General features: G+C 39.8%; 1 protein-coding gene across 17 annotated transcripts in view; it reads right to left on the bottom strand.

Annotated features, from left to right (window-relative positions):
• The window catches only part of PPFIBP1 (PPFIA binding protein 1), a 196,886-nt gene that overhangs the window by 142,868 nt on the left and 33,985 nt on the right, over window positions 1-20,033 (bottom strand). Inside the window, exon 2 of one of the 17 annotated variants that reach the window (XM_043881928.1) lies at window positions 10,697-10,728. The exons of 14 other annotated variants lie outside the window; for them this stretch is intronic. The gene's annotated coding sequence lies outside the window, so the exon portion shown is untranslated. Of the gene's footprint in view, window positions 1-4,063; window positions 4,187-10,696; window positions 10,729-20,033 lie in introns of those variants that run through there. 2 more of the 17 variants (XM_043881927.1, XM_043881932.1) reach the window with 2 other exon arrangements.

Raw genomic sequence — 20,033 nt, 5'->3', positions numbered from 1 at the left:
AGAAAAGGGAATGCTCTTGCACTGCTGGTGGGAATGTAAGTTGATTCAGCCACTATGGAAGATGGTATGGAGATTCCTTAAAAAACGAGGAATAAAACCACCATATGACCCAGCAATCCCACTCCTAGGCATATACCCTCAGGAAACCAAAACTGAAAAAGACACATGTATCCCATTGTTCATTGCAGCACTGTTTACAATAGCTAGAACATGGAAGCAACTTAGATGTCCATTGACAGATGAATGGATAAAGAAGTCATGGTACATATACACAATGGAACATTCAGTTCAGTTCAGTTGCTCAGTCGTGTCTGACTCCTTGCGACCCCATGAATCTCAGCACGCCAGGCCTCCCTGTCCATCACCAACTCCCAAAGTCTACCCAAACCCATGTCCAATGGAATATTACTCAGCCATAAAAAGGAAAGCATCTGAGTCAGTTCTAATGAGGTAGATGAACCTACAGCCTATTATACAGAGTGAAGTAAGTCAGAAAGAGAAAGATAAATATCATATAATAACACACATATATATGGAATCTAGAAAGGTAGTACTGAAGAACTTCCTTGCAGGGCAGCAATGGAGAAACAGACATAGAGAACAGACTTATGGACATGAGGAGAGGGGAGGAGAGGCTGAGATGAATGGAAAGAGTAACATGGAAACTTACATCACCATACGTAAAACAGACAGTCAGCAGGAATTTGCTGCATGGCTCAGGCAACTCAAACGAGGGCTCTGTGTCAACCTAGAAGGATGGGATGGGGAGGGAGATGGGAGGGGGGTTCAAGAGGGAGGGGATATATGTATACCTATGGCTGATTCATGTTGAAGTTTGATAGAAAACAACAAAATTCTATAAAGCAATTATCCTTCAATTAAAAAAAAAGAAGTGTCCAAGTATATCCAAAGCCAAGGGTTTTTTACCTAAGATAGGTCCAACTTAGCTACATCCTGTTAAAACTCCTGTCAACCAAGATAACACCTTGCAGCTTAGTATTATTTTAGGAAAACAGCAGTTAAAATACCTAGTTGATTTTCAGCTTCCATAATCAGAAAGACACAATGACCTATAAATTTTCTAAATCTCAAAAGAGAATCCATAGCAACTCTAAAAAAGGACATAGGAGAAAACATTTAGTGCTCCAGTCCTCACGTACCCCTAACATTCAATAAAAAAGAAAACAAATACAGGGAGCAATATGCAGTTCACCTCTATCATGAGAGGTTCCAGTCCACAAAAAGGCAACCCCACTTCCTTCAAATCACACTATCCAAGGCTGACACCCTGACTTTTCCATCTTCTTCATGCCATTAAAATACTGTTCCCTTTCTTTTCCTCTCCTTTCCTCTTTCTCATTTTAACGGGAGCCAAATTGGGAGATGATTTTTCCTAGGGAATATTGACAACTGGCAATGGTTATCATAAGCCTTAAAAATTTAACAGTCTTTGATCCAGCACTCCATACTAACTAAGCTAAACTAAATGTTTCAACAAGTGAGCAAAAATTTTTGTATCTAATTTTCACAATATTATTTATAATCTTCATAAGAAAAATAGCAATAATTTAATTGTGTCTAGCAATAGCTACACTGAAGTACATCCATCAGACAGAACACCAAGCAAGCCAAGGTTAGAGGGCTATGGTTACCAATGGTTAACGACACCAAGGACCTTCATGATACATTAATTGATTTTTGTAAATACGCAGGTACACAGGGTGAACAATCAGGAAGGATAATCATCTATGGTTTTCACTATTTTGTTCTTCCTCTTCATCACTGACCCTGCAAAAGTCTACCACCAGTCACATATCTTTCACCAGAGAGAAATGGGAAGCGGGGTATAGTGACAAGGGTTTCCCAGGTAGAACACTGGTAAAGAATCCGCTTGCCAAAGTAGGAGACGCAAGTTTGACCCCTGGGTAGGAAAGATTCCCTGGAGGAGGAAAATTGCAACTCACTCCAGTATTCTTGCCTGGGAAATTCCATGGACAGAGGAGCCTGGCGGGCTACAATACGTGGGCTTGTCAAGAGTCACACACGTACACACACACAGTGGCAAATGAAGGGACAGGTGTTCACATGTTTTTTTATGACTTCTCGCTGGTGGTTCGGTGGCTAAGACTTCAAGCTTCCAATGCAAGGAACCCAGGTTAGACCCCTGGTCAGGAAACTAGATCCCAAATGCCACAACTAAGAGTTTGCTTGCCACAACTAAAGATCCCGCATGCTGCAATGGAGACTGAGGATCCCACATGCCACAACTAAGACCTGGCACAGTTGAATAACAAACAAATAAATATATTTTTTAAAAAACCCTCTCCTACTCCCAGAGTCTGTCTGTGATAGGTCTTCTCTCTTCCTCTGCGATATGCTATCACAGACTAACATGCTGACAGCAGTGGAATATCAGATAAATATAACTTTATTCTCCTTTTTGATTGTATAATTTTACAATAAAGATCATATATTATTTCTGTCAAAGGGAGCAGAGCATGATGACTAAAAGTGTAGACTTTGGAATAGATCAGCCTGGGTTTTAATATTTCATGTCCATAACTTTTTATCTATATGATTTTGGTCAAGTTACTTAACCTAAGTAAGCCTCAACTTTCCTCATCAATCAGATGGAAAGAATAACATTATAGGCATCCTCTTATTAGAGATGCTAGTACAAATGCCATATTGGTTAAAAGAAACGACTACTATAGATGATATAAAATACAGCTTTATTTATTTATTTATTTAAGTGTTTATACTTCTAAGGAAAAACAAATTTAAGCCCCAATCTCATAGGAGAAAAATATAAATTAAAACATGGGAAATTTTCATTCAAAATGGTAACCAAAAATGTATATTAAGCAGCCTTGAGTTACCATTTTACACATATCAAAAGAAACAATCTGTCTAATCTTGTCTTAAAGTACAAAATTCAGAGTTTTAATTTTTAAAGCCCTACTAAAAGTAGGAAACTGAGGCATATTCCCATTCTTTTTTAACATAACTCATTAACATTAAAGAAGAAGATAATAGCTACCACTTATTGATGGCTTACTGTTTATGGATCAGGCATCAGTGCTTGATGTGTGTTAATCATTCAATCTATCCCAGATGAAAAAACTATTATTTCCTCATTTCACAGATACAAAAACTAAGATACAGATTAAGCAAAGTACCTAATTTAGTAAACAGCCAAGTCAGGATTCTAGTCTTAACCCCTCAGAATACTACACTAGACTGCAACTGACTGGCTGACTTCAACCAAACTTTTCTGGAGCTGATGGATTAAAAATGAACAAGTAGTAGTCATTGCATGTCTCCCATTTGGATCTATATGTACCATATGAATTAACTTTTTCAATGATGACAACTTAAAAATTTATAATTATATAAATAAACTGAACTTTGAAACAGATGTTAAAATTACTGTACAACAAAGTAGAAATAGATTTTTTTTTTCAATAAAGAAGCATTATTCTCACTAAAATTATTATTGATTCAGAGGGAGAAAAAATAAGAGCCAACAATTTTAAAAACAGAGTATTTACTTTAAAACATTATATCCTATTAATTCCTACTGCTATGTGTTTATAATATCTAATATATTCATACAACAATGTGTATATTAATTATAATAAATATACACAGATGGGAAGAGATGCTTACAAATTTAGTGACAGCAGTTTCCTAACAAAGTTTCAGAGACAAGTGCAAAAGGCTTTAAAGCAAGAGAAAAACATAATCAAATTTCATTTTTAAAAGATCATTCTGGAAACAATATCAAATTTGGAAGCAAGGATGCAACAACTGGCTTCCAAAGGCGTGAACTAGCAGAGAAAATGGAGGGGAGTGGGAAGGTGAGAGAAGCTTTAGGAGACTTATCAAGGGATTGAGGAGCGGGGTCAACGACGGCTCTGTGGTTTCTGATGTATGGTGACAGAATGCAGAAGAGAATAGAAAACAAAGTGAGTGCATGTGTGTGTGTCACATGGGGGATGACAATTAAATTCTGATCATGCTGCAACTGCAATGCCCATCGAGCCACAGGGTAAATACATACAATGTAGTTGGCAGAACAGGTGTGGAGTTCAAGAAAGAAGCCTGGGTTCATCTGTGGTTGGGTCTCATCAGTTTGTAAGTGGTCACTGACGAGATGGCTTTTGCGAAGTGCCAGGGAGAATACCTAAAGACAAAAGGGTGCCAGCACTGCAAAAACCAGTCGTGATAACAAAGCCACTGAAGAATTTTACTTGCAAACAAAAATACAGACAGACAGTAGAGAACAATATGTATGGATACCAAGGAGGGAAGGAGGGACAGAATAAACTGAGAGACTGGGATTAACATATATACACTATTAATACTATGCATAAAATAGGTAACTAAAGAGAACCAACTTCATAGCTCAGGGAATCCTACTCAGCGCTCTGTGAGGATTAAATGGGAAGGAAATTCAAAAAAGAGGGGGCACGGGTCAGTTGGTAAAGAATCCAACTGCAATGCAGGAGACGTGGATTTGATCCCTGGGTTAGGAAGATCCCCTGGAGTGGGGCACGGCAACCGACTCGAGTATTCTTGCCTGAGATAATCCCATGGACAGAGGAGCCTGGCGGGCCACAGTCCATGAGGTCTCAAAGAGTCGGACATGACTTAGCAGCTAAGCCACCACTACTATATGTAAACATACAGCTCATTTACTTGCTCTACAACAGAAACACAACATTGTAAAGCAATTATACTCCAATAAAAACTTTAAAGAAGACCTTAGGAAGGAAGGATGGGCCTGGGAGAAGGAAGGGGTCCTGGGGAGGGAGGCATGAGAATCAGAGGCCAGGAACCAAAGGATGCTGAAGGCTGCTGGGGAAAGGCTGTGCGGCTGTGTGACCCACCACACCCACACACCATCAGTGAGCAGAGAACATCCTAGCATCACACCTGCTTCCAGAGCAAACTGAGGCCCCTCGGCCACCACTCCTCACCCCTTAACATGTTTAGAAAGCTGAATGAGAGGGCTCAGTAAAGACAGGCATGATGCTGTCAGCTTGATATTCTACAGAAATGAGTGAGGAAGCATAATTCACAGTCAGAATCAAGATGTCAGAAACCACTTTGAGCAACATGTCATTATTAGAAAAAGAACATTTTCCTTAAAAACCTTGATTTTTAACAGTCAGCAATAAAAAAATATAGAAATGCTTTCTAAGAGAAAGAATGAAACCTGCCCAAGACCCAAAAAGTGAAAGCCGCTCAGTGGTGTTCGACTCTTTGCAACCCCATGGACTATATGGTCCATGGAATTCTGCAGACCAGAATACTGGAGTGGGTAGCCTTTCCCTTCTGCAGGGGATCCTCCCAACCCAGGGATCGAACCCAGGTCTCCACATTGCAGGTGGATTCTTTACCAGCTGAGCCACAAGGGAAGCCCAAGAATACTAGAGTGGGTAGCCTATCCTTTCTCCAGTGGATCTTCCCGATCCAGGAAGTGAACTGGGGTCTCCTGCTTTGCAGGCGGATTCTTTACCAACTGAGCTATGAGGGAACCCCAAAGACCCAGAAAACATGAAGAAAAAAAAAAACCTTCTGATCCTACTCTTGTTACATATGCTCAGCTGCCTGACCAGCCGTAACTGATTCCTCTTTCCCATCAGACCCTAACAACTCTCCTTCGTGATGTGAGGATAGGCTTCAGCTTTTTGGAAGCAACTGTGAGTCTGTTCAGTGTCCTCTCTTAAGAAGAAATAAAAGCCAGATTGAAGGCAAATTTTACTATTTTTCTAATGCCCTTAATTTTTTTTTTAATTTGGAGTTTCTCCATAATGATCAAGAGATAAAAACTTTATCTTGGGTTTGAATCAGTGTCTGATTCTACTTGGTCTGAATACTGAGTCAGGATAAATCCTGAAGAAGACTAAACAACTCCTTGGACACAGAAATAGTACCATACGTTGAATTTACCTGCTCACTTCCCCCCTCCAACTTTTATTATGGAAATTTTCAAAGATATAAAAACATAAGCAGATCAATCCAATGAGTGCCAGGTGCCCATTACCAGCTTCAACAATCACAACCCACAGCCAATCCCATTCTATCTACACTCTCTTCCACCCATAATTCCATATTACCTTGAAGCAAATCCCAGAAATTCTAACATTTCATCCATGGATATTATTGCATCTCTAAAAGATAATATAACTATAAAACTATTATCACATCCCCCAAAATTAGCAATACTTTTTATTGTTAGGAAGAGGAATTTCTATTTCAATACCACCACATTTCCAGTTAATCATATTTCCAACTGTCTCAAAGAAGTCATATTTTAAAAGACTATTTCTTTGTTTGCATTAGGAACTCCTCAGAGTCCACCATGGTGGTTGGTTGATAGGTTTGTTAAGAATTTGGGGAGGTGTGCATTTTTTTAAAGACTACTTTTTAAGAGCCATTGTAGGTTTTGTAACAAAATTGAGGACAGGTACAGACATTTCCTATGAAGCTTTCCCTAAGAATTTTTAATCTATAGGTTCCCTCCTTCATCTCTGTACTTTCTCCTGATAAGTTATTTATTGAAGAAACTGGGTTGTTTGTCCTGTAGAGTGTCCCACAGTCTGATTTTATTCCCAAGTTCAATTTTAACATGATCCAGTTCACTTTAAACATTCAAGTTGGTTAATTTTTTCCTGCCCTTTGTTGATAATTAGGTAGATTCAGGTATCACATGGTACAATGAAGAAAACCAGCATGAGGTGGGCGGGGGCTGGGGGTGCGCGGCTCTAGAACAGACTGTTGGACTGAATCCCAGCTCCACCACTCTCCAGCTGTGAGGCCTTTAACCAGCTCGTGTCTCTGTGCTTCAGCGTCCTATGTGTGAAATGGAGATAATGCTTTACAACTGGGTTTCCCAGGTGGCTCAGTAGTAAAGAATCTACCTGTGGTACATATACACCATGGAATTTTACTCAGCCGTCAAAAAGAATTCATTTGAACCAGTCCTAATGAGATGGATGAAACTGGAGCCCCTTATACAGAGTGAAGTAAGCCAGAAAGATAAAGAACATTACAGCATACTAACACATATATATGGAATTTAGAAAGATGGTAACGATAACCCTATATGCAAAACAGAAAAAGAGACACAGAAATACAGAACAGACTTTTGAACTCTGTGGGAGAAGGTGAGGGTGGGATGTTTCAAAAGAACAGCATGTATACTATCTATGGTGAAACAGATCACCAGCCCAGGTGGGATGCATGAGACAAGTGCTCCGGCCTGGTGCACTGGGAAGACCCAGAGGAATCGGGTGGAGAGGGAGATGGGAGGGGGGATCGGGATGGGGAATAAGTGTAAATCTATGGCTGATTCATATCAATGTATGACAAAACCCACTGAAATGTTGTGAAGTAATTAGCCTCCAACTAATAAAAAAAATTAAAAAAAAAAAAAAGAATCTACCTGCCGACATAGGACATGCAGGTTTGATCCCTGGGAGGGAAAGACCCCCTGGAGGAGGAAATGGCAATGCACTCCAGTATCCTTGCCTGGAATAATCCCATGGACAGAGGAGGCTAGTGGGCTGCAGGCCATGGGGTCGCTAAAGAGTCAAACACGACTGAGCATGCATACATGCACAACTTCACAACTACTGTGGGAGATTCTTTGAGTTCATTGAGAAAAAGAAGCCAGCACACGGTAAGCTCTCAAACAAACAAACAAAAAAAGCTGTCATTATTATCCTTTTTAAATCATGATTACCTCTAATTAAAGTGAAAGTCTCCTCCTCAAAATTAAAGCTCAACCTTGAAGTGTCCCCTCTTTTCTTCCCCAACTAAGTGACTACTCTAAATTGTTGAGTTCTTGCCAATTTCTGTTTAAACGGCACTTCTGAACAAAAACTACCCCTGCTGTGTGATAATGTATCTTCCATATTTTGCAAACAGTAGGCAGAATCAGCTCTCCTTGAACAGCCACAGAACTAATCTACTTGCCCGTCTAGGAAGCATTCAAGTGACGGGCAGCAACTTCTGTTTACTTTCACAAAGAGCCTATCGTGTGTCAAGCATGATGTTTATTTAGCACAGACACTTCACGAATTATCTGCTGAATTTCAGTGGGGAGGGGGGCATTCAATGGTCTATGTTTTAATTAGTAATAACCCCAAAGTTCTCATTTAAAATACATATTCAGTACCTACCACTGGGCTACGTGCTGCAGGGAGTGAAAACTTAACAGTAAAGCACAGTCTTTAAAAAGAAGTTTATAGTCCATTAGGAGGGAAGAGAAGTACACTAATTATCCGTAATGTAATGTAACATGAGAGGGGCAGATAAAATGGTAGGAAAAAAATCAGGTGGGGCAAGTAACTTAGAGTTAAGGGTAGTTATGGGGGCACTTTTTAAAAAAGAAGATGATGGGTAGGATGAAAGTTTACACAATGTGTAGAAGTTTAACAGACCACAGAAAGGAGTAGAAGAAACAAAGGAGACAGAATTTCAGAGAAAACAAGAGCATGGGGGGTCAGAGAATGGCAGTAGTTCTGACTGGATGGAATGAAAGGACAGTGAGAGAGGTGGCTAGATTCTAAAAGCCTTTGATTAGCGGTAGTCAAAAGACGGGACTAGATTTGGCAAAAAACAGGTTTTCTGAGCCAATGAGTGGCATGGTCAGAGTTTCATTTTATATAAATTAACATGGACGCGCGGAGGCAGGAGGAGATCACCTCTATCCTAATTTAGTCAAGTAAAAGGGAAGAAGACATAAATATCAGTTATATTATGTATGGAGAAAATATTACTATAACCTAAGAGAAAAGATGGAGGAGAACTCAAACATAGCAGCAAAGTTTGAAGCTAAATGTCTGGGAAAAATAATGGTGCCATTAATACTGATAGAAATCAGTTCAAAGAGCTGCGGGTGGGAGAGAAGTGATATAATAAATTCTATTGGAATATGTTGAATCTGATGGACCGGCACATTACAAACTGTGGGCTACAGAACCAATAGAAGTGTTGAGAGCGGGCCAGTGAGAAAACCTCAGAGAGGTAATATGTTTAGGGTGTAGCAAGGTGGGCTAGTGAAAACAGATGAAGCAGCATTGTTTAGAGAAGAATACTCAGGTTAGTACAGATCGTTGAATCCAAAGATGAAAGAGCTTCACAGGAATCATGAAGACGACAGACAGATGGGAGAGGTTAAAGAAGTGAGTGAGGAGGTAAAAGCAATGAATGTCACCACTTGTTCAACAAACTCAAAAAGAAGAAAGAAAAGATGGGATATAGACAAGAGCACTGAAGAATTATTTGTTCTTCTGGAAGGGGGACCTTCTGAAGGTCCTTGTGCAGATCAGAGGTGATATGGAGTTAAGTTACACGTGGAATCAAAAAAGAAATGACACAAATGAACTTACAGAAAAAACAGAAACAAACTCAGACTTGGAGAATGAACTTATGGCTGCCAGGGGAAGGATGGGGGAAAGGGATAGTTAGGGAGTTTGGGATGATCATGTGTACATGGCTATGTTTAAAATAGATAACCAACAAAGACAGACTGTAGAAAACATGGAATTCTGCTCAATGTTATGTGCCAGCCTGGTTGGGAGGGGAGCTCGGGGGAGAATGGATACATGTATACATATGGCTGAGTCCCTCTGGATGTCCACCTGAAACTATCACAATATTGTTAATCGGCTATATTCTAATAAAATATAAAAAGCTTTAAAAAAAAAAGGTGATGGTGAGGAAACAACTGAATACTCAAGAAAGAAAACAAGTGACCCTGGAGACAAAAAAAAAGAGACAGAGAGGCAAATGAAAAGACAGAAATATGTTAAGGCAGAAAAAGAAAATGAAGCTTGAGAGTAAAGACGACCAGCTGTCAGATGTGCTTTTTCAGCCTCCAAAAAATTTTTTAAAAATATGACTTAAATTGTAGAGATTTCACCTAGAAAACCAGACTCTTGATTTTTCTACAGAAAAGAGAAAGATGGGCAACACAGGGCCAGGCTTCCACAGGACAACTAACGCGGTTGTCACCTGCCCATCTCCTCTTTCATTTCAGTAATTCAGAAGCCTCTCTGGGCAGTTGAGTCTGTGATCCCTGACCTACATCCTTTCAATTAAAAAAAAGGAGATGATGTCATCCTTAGAGAGTGAGGACACTAGACTGAGACTGGAAAACTGTGAAAAGCCATTGTAATAGTCATCGAAGGAAATGGGTTAGGAAGTCAAACAGGAGATGAATAACCAAAGAGTTGTGGTCTATTGGTCCGCTAAAGAGAGCAGGGATTCATCATGTTGCCTGGCAGGGCCCTGAAACATGAGACCTGAAAGCAGAGACCTCAGGACAGTGGTGGCAGAAGACAGGAGGACAAAGGATCCTGGGGTGATGGGGGACCTCAGTGAGAAGACCTGCTCTTGATGGAGAGTCCAAAGGGGTTCGTGGGAGAGTGAAGAGGAGATATTGTGGGAACACAGAGTGGATTAGGAGGAGGGAGGGGGGATGGAGGAGACCTGGAAGGCAAGATAAAAAGAGTCTTCCTGGAATTTTTCTGGCAGGAACCTGAAAGTATCATCTGTATAAAAATATTAGAGGACAGATCACACATCAAAGGTTAAATGGAAGAACTGGGAGACTTTGGGAGGAAAGTAAAAGCTAGTATGATTAGTATAAAAGGGAAAAGTTAGTTCTGCAAAAATTTACCTTTAGTACATCTTCTCCCTGCTGTTCAATTCCTAGAAAAAGTAAAAATATAACCAAGCTTGGTAACCAATGATAAATTAAGTTCAAAGAATTATATTTTTGTGAAATGAGCCATGTGAATGTCAAAGGCTTTTCAACTACACATTTGACTTCCTTTCAAATATGATTTTGGAGATAAAAACACACTCATTCTTTGTTCTTATATGCAGAGGACTGTATACATTATCTCAAGTTTTCAAGAAGAAAGGAGATCAAAAGTCTGAAGTTCAGTAAGTTCTCGGTGTCCCCCACAGCACAAACACGTATAGAGGGAAGGGACCCAGTGCTCACACCTGCTGGCCCAGTGCCTCAGCCTGTGGAGTCTACATATGCCCTAAGTACCTTTATGTTGAACAGAAACACACACAAAACAAAATGACATATTAAATGCAGAGACTAATCCTACAAAGTTACACCCCAACTGGCAGCCTAGCAGCTCTGCCGGGAACAGCAAGCATGGCAGTACCACCAAGGAGCAGAGATGGGCGATTAAGGCTTTATCTTCAATGTCTGGGTTATTTGCTCTTATGGTGAGAATGTATTCCTTACTTAAAACAATTTTAATTAAAATTCAATAAAATGAAACTAAATCACCCTTTCTAATCATCAAAGAAATATACATTTAAATGAGATCTTTTATTTCAAATATCACTAAAGAGACTGGTGAGGCAGAATACCTGTAAGGTGTGGGACCAGAGGAAATGCAATGGTATGGCCACTGCTGTTTTTCTCTGAAGAGATGATGCATGCCCAAAGCACAACATTTAAAAGATACAAAAGAACCTGTTCTAAAAATTAAGTCTCAGGACTTCCCTAGTGACCAACGGTTAAGAATCTACCTTCCAATGTAGAGGACATGAGTTCAGTTCCTGGTTGGTGAACTAAGACCCCACATGCTGTGGAACAACTAAGCCTGTGTGCTGCAACTAAGACCCAAAGCAGCCAAAAATAAATAAATAAAACTTTTTTTTTTTTAATTTAGTTTGCATCTGTCTCCTGTACCCTAGACACCAGTTCCTCCTCTTAAAATCTACTATTACCAAGTTTCTTAGGTGTCCTTCAAAGAGTCTACTACATCATGGGCAGGAGTGTAAATCAATACACCTTACTGAAAGAAAGCTTAGCAGTATCTATCAACACTTTAAATACACATACCTTACTAGCTTTTAACTCTACCCATAAGATTCTACAAAAAAATGATCTATGAACCTAAATGCTCATGGCAACATTTCAGAGGTAATGAATAATTAGAAACCACATAAATATAAAAAATACAGCATATATGTCCAATAGCTGGAGAAGAATCCCATGGACAGAGGAGCCTGGCGGGCTACAGTCCATGGAGTCAGACATGACTGAGCGACTCTCACACACACACACGCACACACACACGTCCAACAGAACACTGTGTGTGCGTGTGCGCACTCAATTATGTCTGACTCTGCGACCCCACAGACTGTAGCTCACAAGGCTCCTCTGTCCTTGGGATTCCCCAGGGAAGAATACTGGATTGGGTTGCCACTTCCTTCCAATAGGACACTGTAGAGTCATTATCAGACCTGAGAGCTCTATATACAGTTGACCCTTGAGCAAGATGGAGGTGGGAAGGTTAGAGGCACCAATCCCCTGCACATTTAAAAATCTGCATATAACTCACATTCAGCCCTTGGGATCTGTGGTTCTGCATCCAAGGATTCAGTCAACAGAGGATCATGTAAACAGTGTGGTACATATTTAGTGAAAAAAGTTCCTATGGTTCCTGTGTAAGTGGACCTATGCAGTTCAAACCCATGTTGTTCAACAGTCAACTGTAAACAAACATGGAAAGATGTTTCATGACACAATGGAGAAGGAAAAAAAGGGAGCTTCCAAGAAAACCAACAGTACAACAGTGTTTCTGTAAATTAATAAAAAATTCTGGATTTGCATTATCTGTATGAATGTTGCATATGTCTAGGAGGATATTCAAATAATCTTTAATTGTGTTAATTACAGAGGATTTGGAAGGGGAAAAGAGTGGGAAAAGAATAGGGAATGGTTTTAATTTTTTAATACTATGATATTATTTGCATTACAATGAGCACATAATACTTTTGTAACTTAAGAGTTTTAAGAATTAAGGTAAAAAAATAAAGCTGACAGAAATCAGTATTACATGGATGAAAATAATCATCTGTAAAAACAGTTTTGCATGCATGTTATTAAAGAGACTAAGATATGACAGGTAAGGATTTAACTGCCAAGAGCTGCCCCTAAGGCCCAGGCATGAACTAACACATGATTATATTGAAGGATGAATAAGAATCATGCATTCTAAGGGCTGCCAGACACAGAGTCCCAGAGCTGCGCAGCGAAGTCAGAAGGGCCCAGTCATCCCAAAATGCAAGTTCTTTTCTCTTCTTATAGACCCAAGCTCAGTAAAGAAAGGTAATGGACATGGAAAGAAGGAGAGCTAAGTAAATAAAGGTATTACAAAAATCCAGGAATTTCAGATTATCTACAAGAATAATCCTAAAATCCAGGAATAATCCTAAGGTCCACTTTTTAAATTTCAGCCAGAAGCCCAAACTTATTTTCTGAAAAGGTGGGCATCAACTGTAGAATTTAAACTTTAATCCAAGAACACACAGTATACTGGTCATGAGAAAGGAACATGATGAAAAAGCTGACAAAAAAGGACAGACGATTAGAAGGCATGAGTGTCCTTCTATCTCCAGCACTGATCATGAGAAAGGATGCACTCACTGATTCCATGGAAGTGTCACAGCCTTTCCAGCAGATAATCCTCTGGAAGGAGAAAACACTGAGGCAATGTTCATTCAGAAATGCTACAGCTAAAGATTACAGCAGCTGTGGCCAAACCTCCTTCCAATACTGGCCTTATTTCTCAAACTCACAATGCTAGTTTTCTACTGCTGCCACAACAAATTCAGCAGCCTGAAACAACACCTATCTGTCATCTCACAGCTTCTGTGGATCAGAAGGCGGGGCAGCGTGTGGCTCGGCTGGGTGTCTACCCCAGGGTTCACAGGCAGAAATCCTGATGGCGGCAGGGCTGTGCTCCCCTCTGGAATCTCTGAGGATGAGCTCATTCAGATTGTGGGCAGACTTCATTCTGTGGTTACAGGAGTGAGATCCCCATTTCCTTCCTGGCCATGGGCCAGGGATTGTTCTCAACTTCTGGAGACCACTTGGCTTGGTGCCTCACACAAAGTCAGCAATGGCGGGTCAGGTCCCTCTCAGCTGCCCTCCTGCCTTGCCTCTCCTCCTGCCTCCTCCTTCTGCCCCATCTCTCTGAGTCTTCCATTCATAAAGGCTGAAGTAATTACTTAAAGTTTGCCCACCTGGAAAGTAAACTGCTGCAGCTACTATGTAGAATAGTATGAAGATTCCACAAAGAACTAAAAATAGAGCTACCATATGATCCAGCAACCCCACTCCTGAGTATATATTCAGAAAAGACAAAAACTCTTAATTCAAAAAGATACATACACCCCATGTTCACAGCTGCACTAGTTACAACAGTCAAGACATGGAAGCAACATAAATGTCCACTGACATGATGGATAAAGAAGACATGGGACATATACAAATGGAATACTACTGAGCCATAAAAAAGAATGAAATAATGTTATTTGCAACAACATGTATGGACCTAGAGATTATCACACTAAGTGAACTAAGTCAGAGGAAGACAAACTATCATTTGATAGGCACTTATAAGTGGAATCTTTAAAAAATGGAACAAAAGAACTGCTTTACAAAAAGGAATAGAGAGCAGAGGTAACTACATTCAATATCTTACAATAACCTATTATGGAAAAGAATCTGAAGAAGAATATATATTAACATATGTATAACTGCATCTCTTTGCTATACATCTGAAACTAACACAACATTGTAAAATAAATATACTTCAACAAAAAATTATTTAGTGCTGAATTCTGCCCCCTGGACAATTGAGGCTACTCTCCCTACCTTACAGAATGCTATTCCTTCACAGTTGTACTTGGATTAGTGCTGACTGAACAATCAAATGACAGGAAACCTGGGAGGACATCTTTAGGATTATGCCTACCATACTCATTTATATTCTGAGGTTAAAAAAAAAAGATGACGACACAAGTAATCCAATCTACCTGGATTTATCAGTGTATAATAATGACCTGGCACTGCTCTTGAGTTAATTTCAATTAAACCTGAAAATAACTCTGCTAAATAAATTATTATCATAACCACCTTCATAATCAACAAAACTATGCCTCAGTGAGAACTGCATGCAAGTGAGACAAATCGGAATTAAGCCCAATGCTGGCATCTAAAGAGCCCATTTCCTCTAACATTTCTGAAAACATGGCACAATTATGACTTCAAACAAAAGAATGGCTAAGTTAATAGTAATGAGAATAAGGAATAGTGATGTTTAAATTGGAGAGGGAGGAAATCCAATAGGAGTTAGCAACTAATCGGTTCTGTGAATTAAAAGTAAAGGAAAAAATAAAATCAAAGTCAACTACTATCAGAAGGACAAACTGAGGTTAACGAATCATGTAAGTCCAAAGAAACGAGTAATTTCTACCCAGAGGATGTGGAAGACAATTTACATTACCAAAAGTCCTAATAATTTTGAAAATTACAAAGTAGTCATACAATGGAATACTAGCCCTAACATACTAAGGAGGCTACAAAACACGATGCACAAGACTGTGCACATTCGTGTGTGCACACGCATGTGAACAGACTGACACACTTTCCATTTATCTTATTCAATAAATATGTACGGAGCATCGCTTGTGTGCTAAACATGTGTCTAGTTGCTATGGATATAGCAATAAACGAAACAAAGTCCCTGCCTAGAAACAGCAAACATACAAATAAACAAGTGAAAATAAAAGAGAGAGTGATAATACCATGGAGAGAAGAAAGCAGCGTAAGGAAACAGGGAACGCACTGAGAAGGGTTGTTATTCTGTGTGAGCTGGTCAGGGAAGGTGACTCTGACATGGTGACATCAGAATACAGCTCTGATGGAAATGAGTGAGCCATGTGGTTCTCTGGGGGTAAGCTTGCAGTAAGCCGAGAAAACAGCAAGTCCAAGTGTCCTGGGGCAGGAGAACTAGAGGAACAGAGAGGAAGCAACTGTGGCTGCAACCAAGTAAACCAGGACGGAAGGAGAAGGGGGAGAGGTCAGAGAAGGCCAGGACTTCTGCCCTATTTAAAGACTTTGGAAATGAGAAGGCATCAGAGGATTCTGCATACAAGAAAAAAGATACAGTTTATCCATAAATAAAGAACTGATGGGACTCCCCTGGTGGTTCAGTGGCAAGACTCCATGCTCCCAGTGCTGGGGGCCCAGGTTCAATCCCTGACCAGGGAACTAGATCCCACATGTAGCAACTAAGAGGTTGCATGCTGAAACTAAAGATCCAGCATGCCACAACTAAAACTTGGAACAGCCAAATAAATAAAATATATAAATAGCATTTAAAAAGAGCTGAAATTCAAAAATACTAAGTGTGAAAGTGAAAGTGTTAGTCACTCAGTCATATCCTACTCTTTGTGACACCATGGACTATATAATATAGCTCACCAGGCTCCTCTGTCCATAGGATTTCCTAGGCAAGAATACTGGAGAGGGTAGCCACTCCCTGTCCAGGGGATCTTGCCGACCCAGGGATCAAACTCAGGTCTTTTGCATTACAGGCAGATTTTTTCTTCACCATCTGAGCCACCAGGGAAGCCTCAGTCTAGAAACAATTCCCTCTTCATAACGGGATGATAACTTAGGAACTTTTCTTTTCCCGTTTTACTTATTATTCAAAAGAAAAGGTTTGGTATGTAGAATGTCAAGTTAGTTTTCAAGTGGACAGAAGTGAATGACCAGTGGTGCTCCGGGGACAGTGGTTAGTCTCCCGGGTTCTGGATCAGAAGAGCTGAATTTGGTTTGCTCACTTCGAGTCCATTCGATTTACCCAATGTGCATTAACCTCAGTCCACTTAGCTCAAAATGTAAGTAATAATAACCACCTCTTCTGGCTGTTCTGATGGAAGGAAAGCACTCACACAGTACTGAGCGTATAGTAAGAGACCCTGGGGCCCTATATCTGTTAGTATCACCGCCCAGCACAGATTCAGCCAGGTCTCCTTTATGTATGAAACAGCTAAAATGTGCCTGTCATCTGTAGTGTGCGTGGGATGCAGACGATGTGTCAGCCTAACCTGGGCTTCCTCCCTGCATCTCCCTCTGAACACCAGTGCAATCCAAGAGATAACACAAGTCCAACTCAACTTAATTTCCAAAACCCAAACTGAGAGAATCCAAGAGGCTCTGCGGCTAAGGATGCCAAATCTAAACCACAGAAACAAATGAACTTACTTCACATTTAATTCATTCCTGAGGTTTGGTAAACTCAGCTCTCAAGCAAATCTGTAATCCTTTATTCCTTTAGTCTTTATTTTTCTGTCAAGATCTGAGACACCCAACAATTCATATTTACATTTAAAATTTATATTTAAAATGCAGGATTATTGACTGCAGCTTGAGAAGAAAAGAAAAAGCTTTAATTTTCAAAGAATAAAAATGCAATAGTATATTTTACAAGAGGACAAATATCTGGGTGCAAATTTTGAAAACAGACGTGTCAAGTTTCCCATGTGTAATTTTTAGCTGTCAACACAAATTCTCTCCACAGATGAAGAACATTATTACAAAGACTTTATCATTAGGAAAAGTCTCAGCTACTTGCATTCAACATTCTAGTGTAAATGACAATTACAGTGTTTTGTTTTCTGAGCAGGAGGAATAAACAACTTTACCATCTCGTAGTCTGTGTGTCCTCTCTAAATGTCAACTTGGCCCAATTACATTTATTTTTCATGTAGGGAAATAGCAGGGTTTATTCCACATGGGTGCTGGGTATGTGCACAGAAATTTCACCATTTAATTTTCGTGTCTGGAAGGAAAGGAGCTTATAATTACACCATGAGGTATAACTATAATTAGGTTCTCAAATACCATAGGTATCCCTATGATCCAATTGTGAAATAACAGAGAGTTCTGGTACTGTGTGACTGGTTTGGCTTTTTTTCCCCCTTGAGCCATCACATTCCTCTAACCTCAGGAAGAATGAGAAAATCTTATGGTTGAAAAGGTTTTTTTTCTTTAAAGATAAAAAAAAATAGGCTAATATAAAGCCATTATTATTACTCAGCACTGATGAGGCTTTCATATATCCTTGTTGGTGCTTAAAAAATCATTATAGTGGCTATGAGTTATATTCTGCAAAACAGGTTAATGGTAAGTTTAGGTAAGTACATTTAACCTTGTTACCTCTGGTGATGCTAATAAGACTTGGCAATAACGTAACTTCCTAGTTGAGGTAGTACAGTGCCCTCTACACATGGTCCTTCATGATTATTTTGAGAAGAGACACACATACAATTTAAAGGTTGTACTCAAGCCTAAGCACCATGTTTGTGTTTGTGTATAGGTGGTTTTTGTGTGTGGAGGTGAGAGGCAGGAGGAGCAGTATATACTGAAACAATTTTCCCCAAATGCCCGTAAGAAATGAGTAAGATAGCAGGTTGATGAAAATGTAACTGCAGTTTCAGACTGTGAATTTTAAATCATTGTAACTAGGCTCAATTCAGTCGCTGTGTCTGACTCTTTGTGACCCCATGGACTGCAGCACGCCAGGCCTCCCTGTCCACCACCAACTCCCCGAGCCTACTCAAACTCACATCCATTGAGTCGGTGATGCCATCCAACCATCTCATCCTCTGTTGCCCCCTTCTCCTCCCGCCTTCAATCTTTCCCAGCATCAGGGTCTTTTCAAATGTGTCAGTTCTTCGCATCAGGTGGCCAAAGTACTGGAGTTTCAGCTTCAGCACCAGTCCTTCCAGTGAATATTTAGGACTGATTTCCTTTAGGATGGATTGGTTGGCTCAAACACATCTTTATTAGTCAAAATAGGGACCATTACAATCAATACATTTTTGCCAACAAGAAATAAAATTTGTTTATTCCCGTAGTGTAAAAATCCATGCTTTAGGATTCGATGAACTCTTGGAAAGCATTTTCTGTCTCGCGCTGGTTGTAGAAGCATTTTCCCTGCAAAAAGTTGTCAAGATGCTTGAAGAAGTGGTAGTCAGTTGTCGAGAGGTCAGGTGAATGTGGCAGATGAGGCAAAACTTTGCAGCTCAATTCGTTCAACCTCTGAAGTGTTGACTGTGCGACATGTGGTCAGGCCTTGTGGAGAAGAACTGGGCCTTTTCTGTTGATCAATGCCAGCTGCTGGGGTTGCAGTTTTCAGTGCATCTCATCGATTTGCTGAGCATACTTCTCAGATGTAATGGTTTCACTGGGATTCAGAAAGCTACAGTGGATCAGACAGGCAGCAGACCACCAAACAATGATGTAACATTTTTTTAGTGCAAGTTTGGGTTTGGGAAGTGCTTTGGAGCTTCCTCTTGGTCCAACGACTTGAGCTGGTTGTTGCTGATTGTCACTGTTGTATAAAATCCACTTTTCATCTCGGGTCACAGCACAATCGAGAAATGGTTTGTTGCTGCATAGCATAAAAGACGACACTTCGAAATGACCAATTTTTTTTTAATTTTCAGTCAGCTCATGAGGCACCTACTTATGTTGATTTTTCACCTTTCCAACCGACTTCAAATGCCGAATGACCATAGAATGGTCACCACTGAGCTCTTAGGCAACTCCTCGTGCAGTTTTAAGATCAGCTTCAGTGATGGCTCTCCATTGGTCACTGTCAACCTCCGATGGTCAGCCACCAGGCTCCTCATCTTTAAGGCTCTTGTCTCCTTTGCAAAACTCCTTGACACACTACTGCACTGTACATTCATTAGTAGTTTCTGGGCCAAATGTGTTTTTGATGTTGCGAATTATCTCTGCTGCTTTACGACCCATTTGAACTCAAGGAAAAAAATCACTCAAATTTGTTTTTTGTCTAACATCAGAATTTCTACAGTCTAAAATAAATTCAAAATTTATTACCAAAAAAAATAAAGCGAGAAATGTGCATTAAAATGATGTATAACATAACTACATTTATTTAAGAATGTATTGCAATACCAAATACCAAAGTTCAACAATGCAAAACTACGATTAGTTTTGCACCAACCTAACATTTCTTGACCCACATAGGACAGTGTGTGTGATATGCAATATAAAATGTCGTATATAATTACACATATTCCTACTTTTCTGTACTGCTTCCATTCTAGAAAGAAAAAGATAAAAATAAGCACTCTCAATTCTTGGGTGGATGATCTTA

The sequence above is a fragment of the Cervus elaphus genome, chromosome 22 (assembly GCF_910594005.1).
Source record: "Cervus elaphus chromosome 22, mCerEla1.1, whole genome shotgun sequence".
In the NCBI taxonomy this organism is placed as follows: Eukaryota; Metazoa; Chordata; class Mammalia; order Artiodactyla; family Cervidae; genus Cervus; species Cervus elaphus.
Note: the sequence above shows the minus strand (reverse complement) of the source record. Positions and strands in the feature narration are given on the sequence as shown.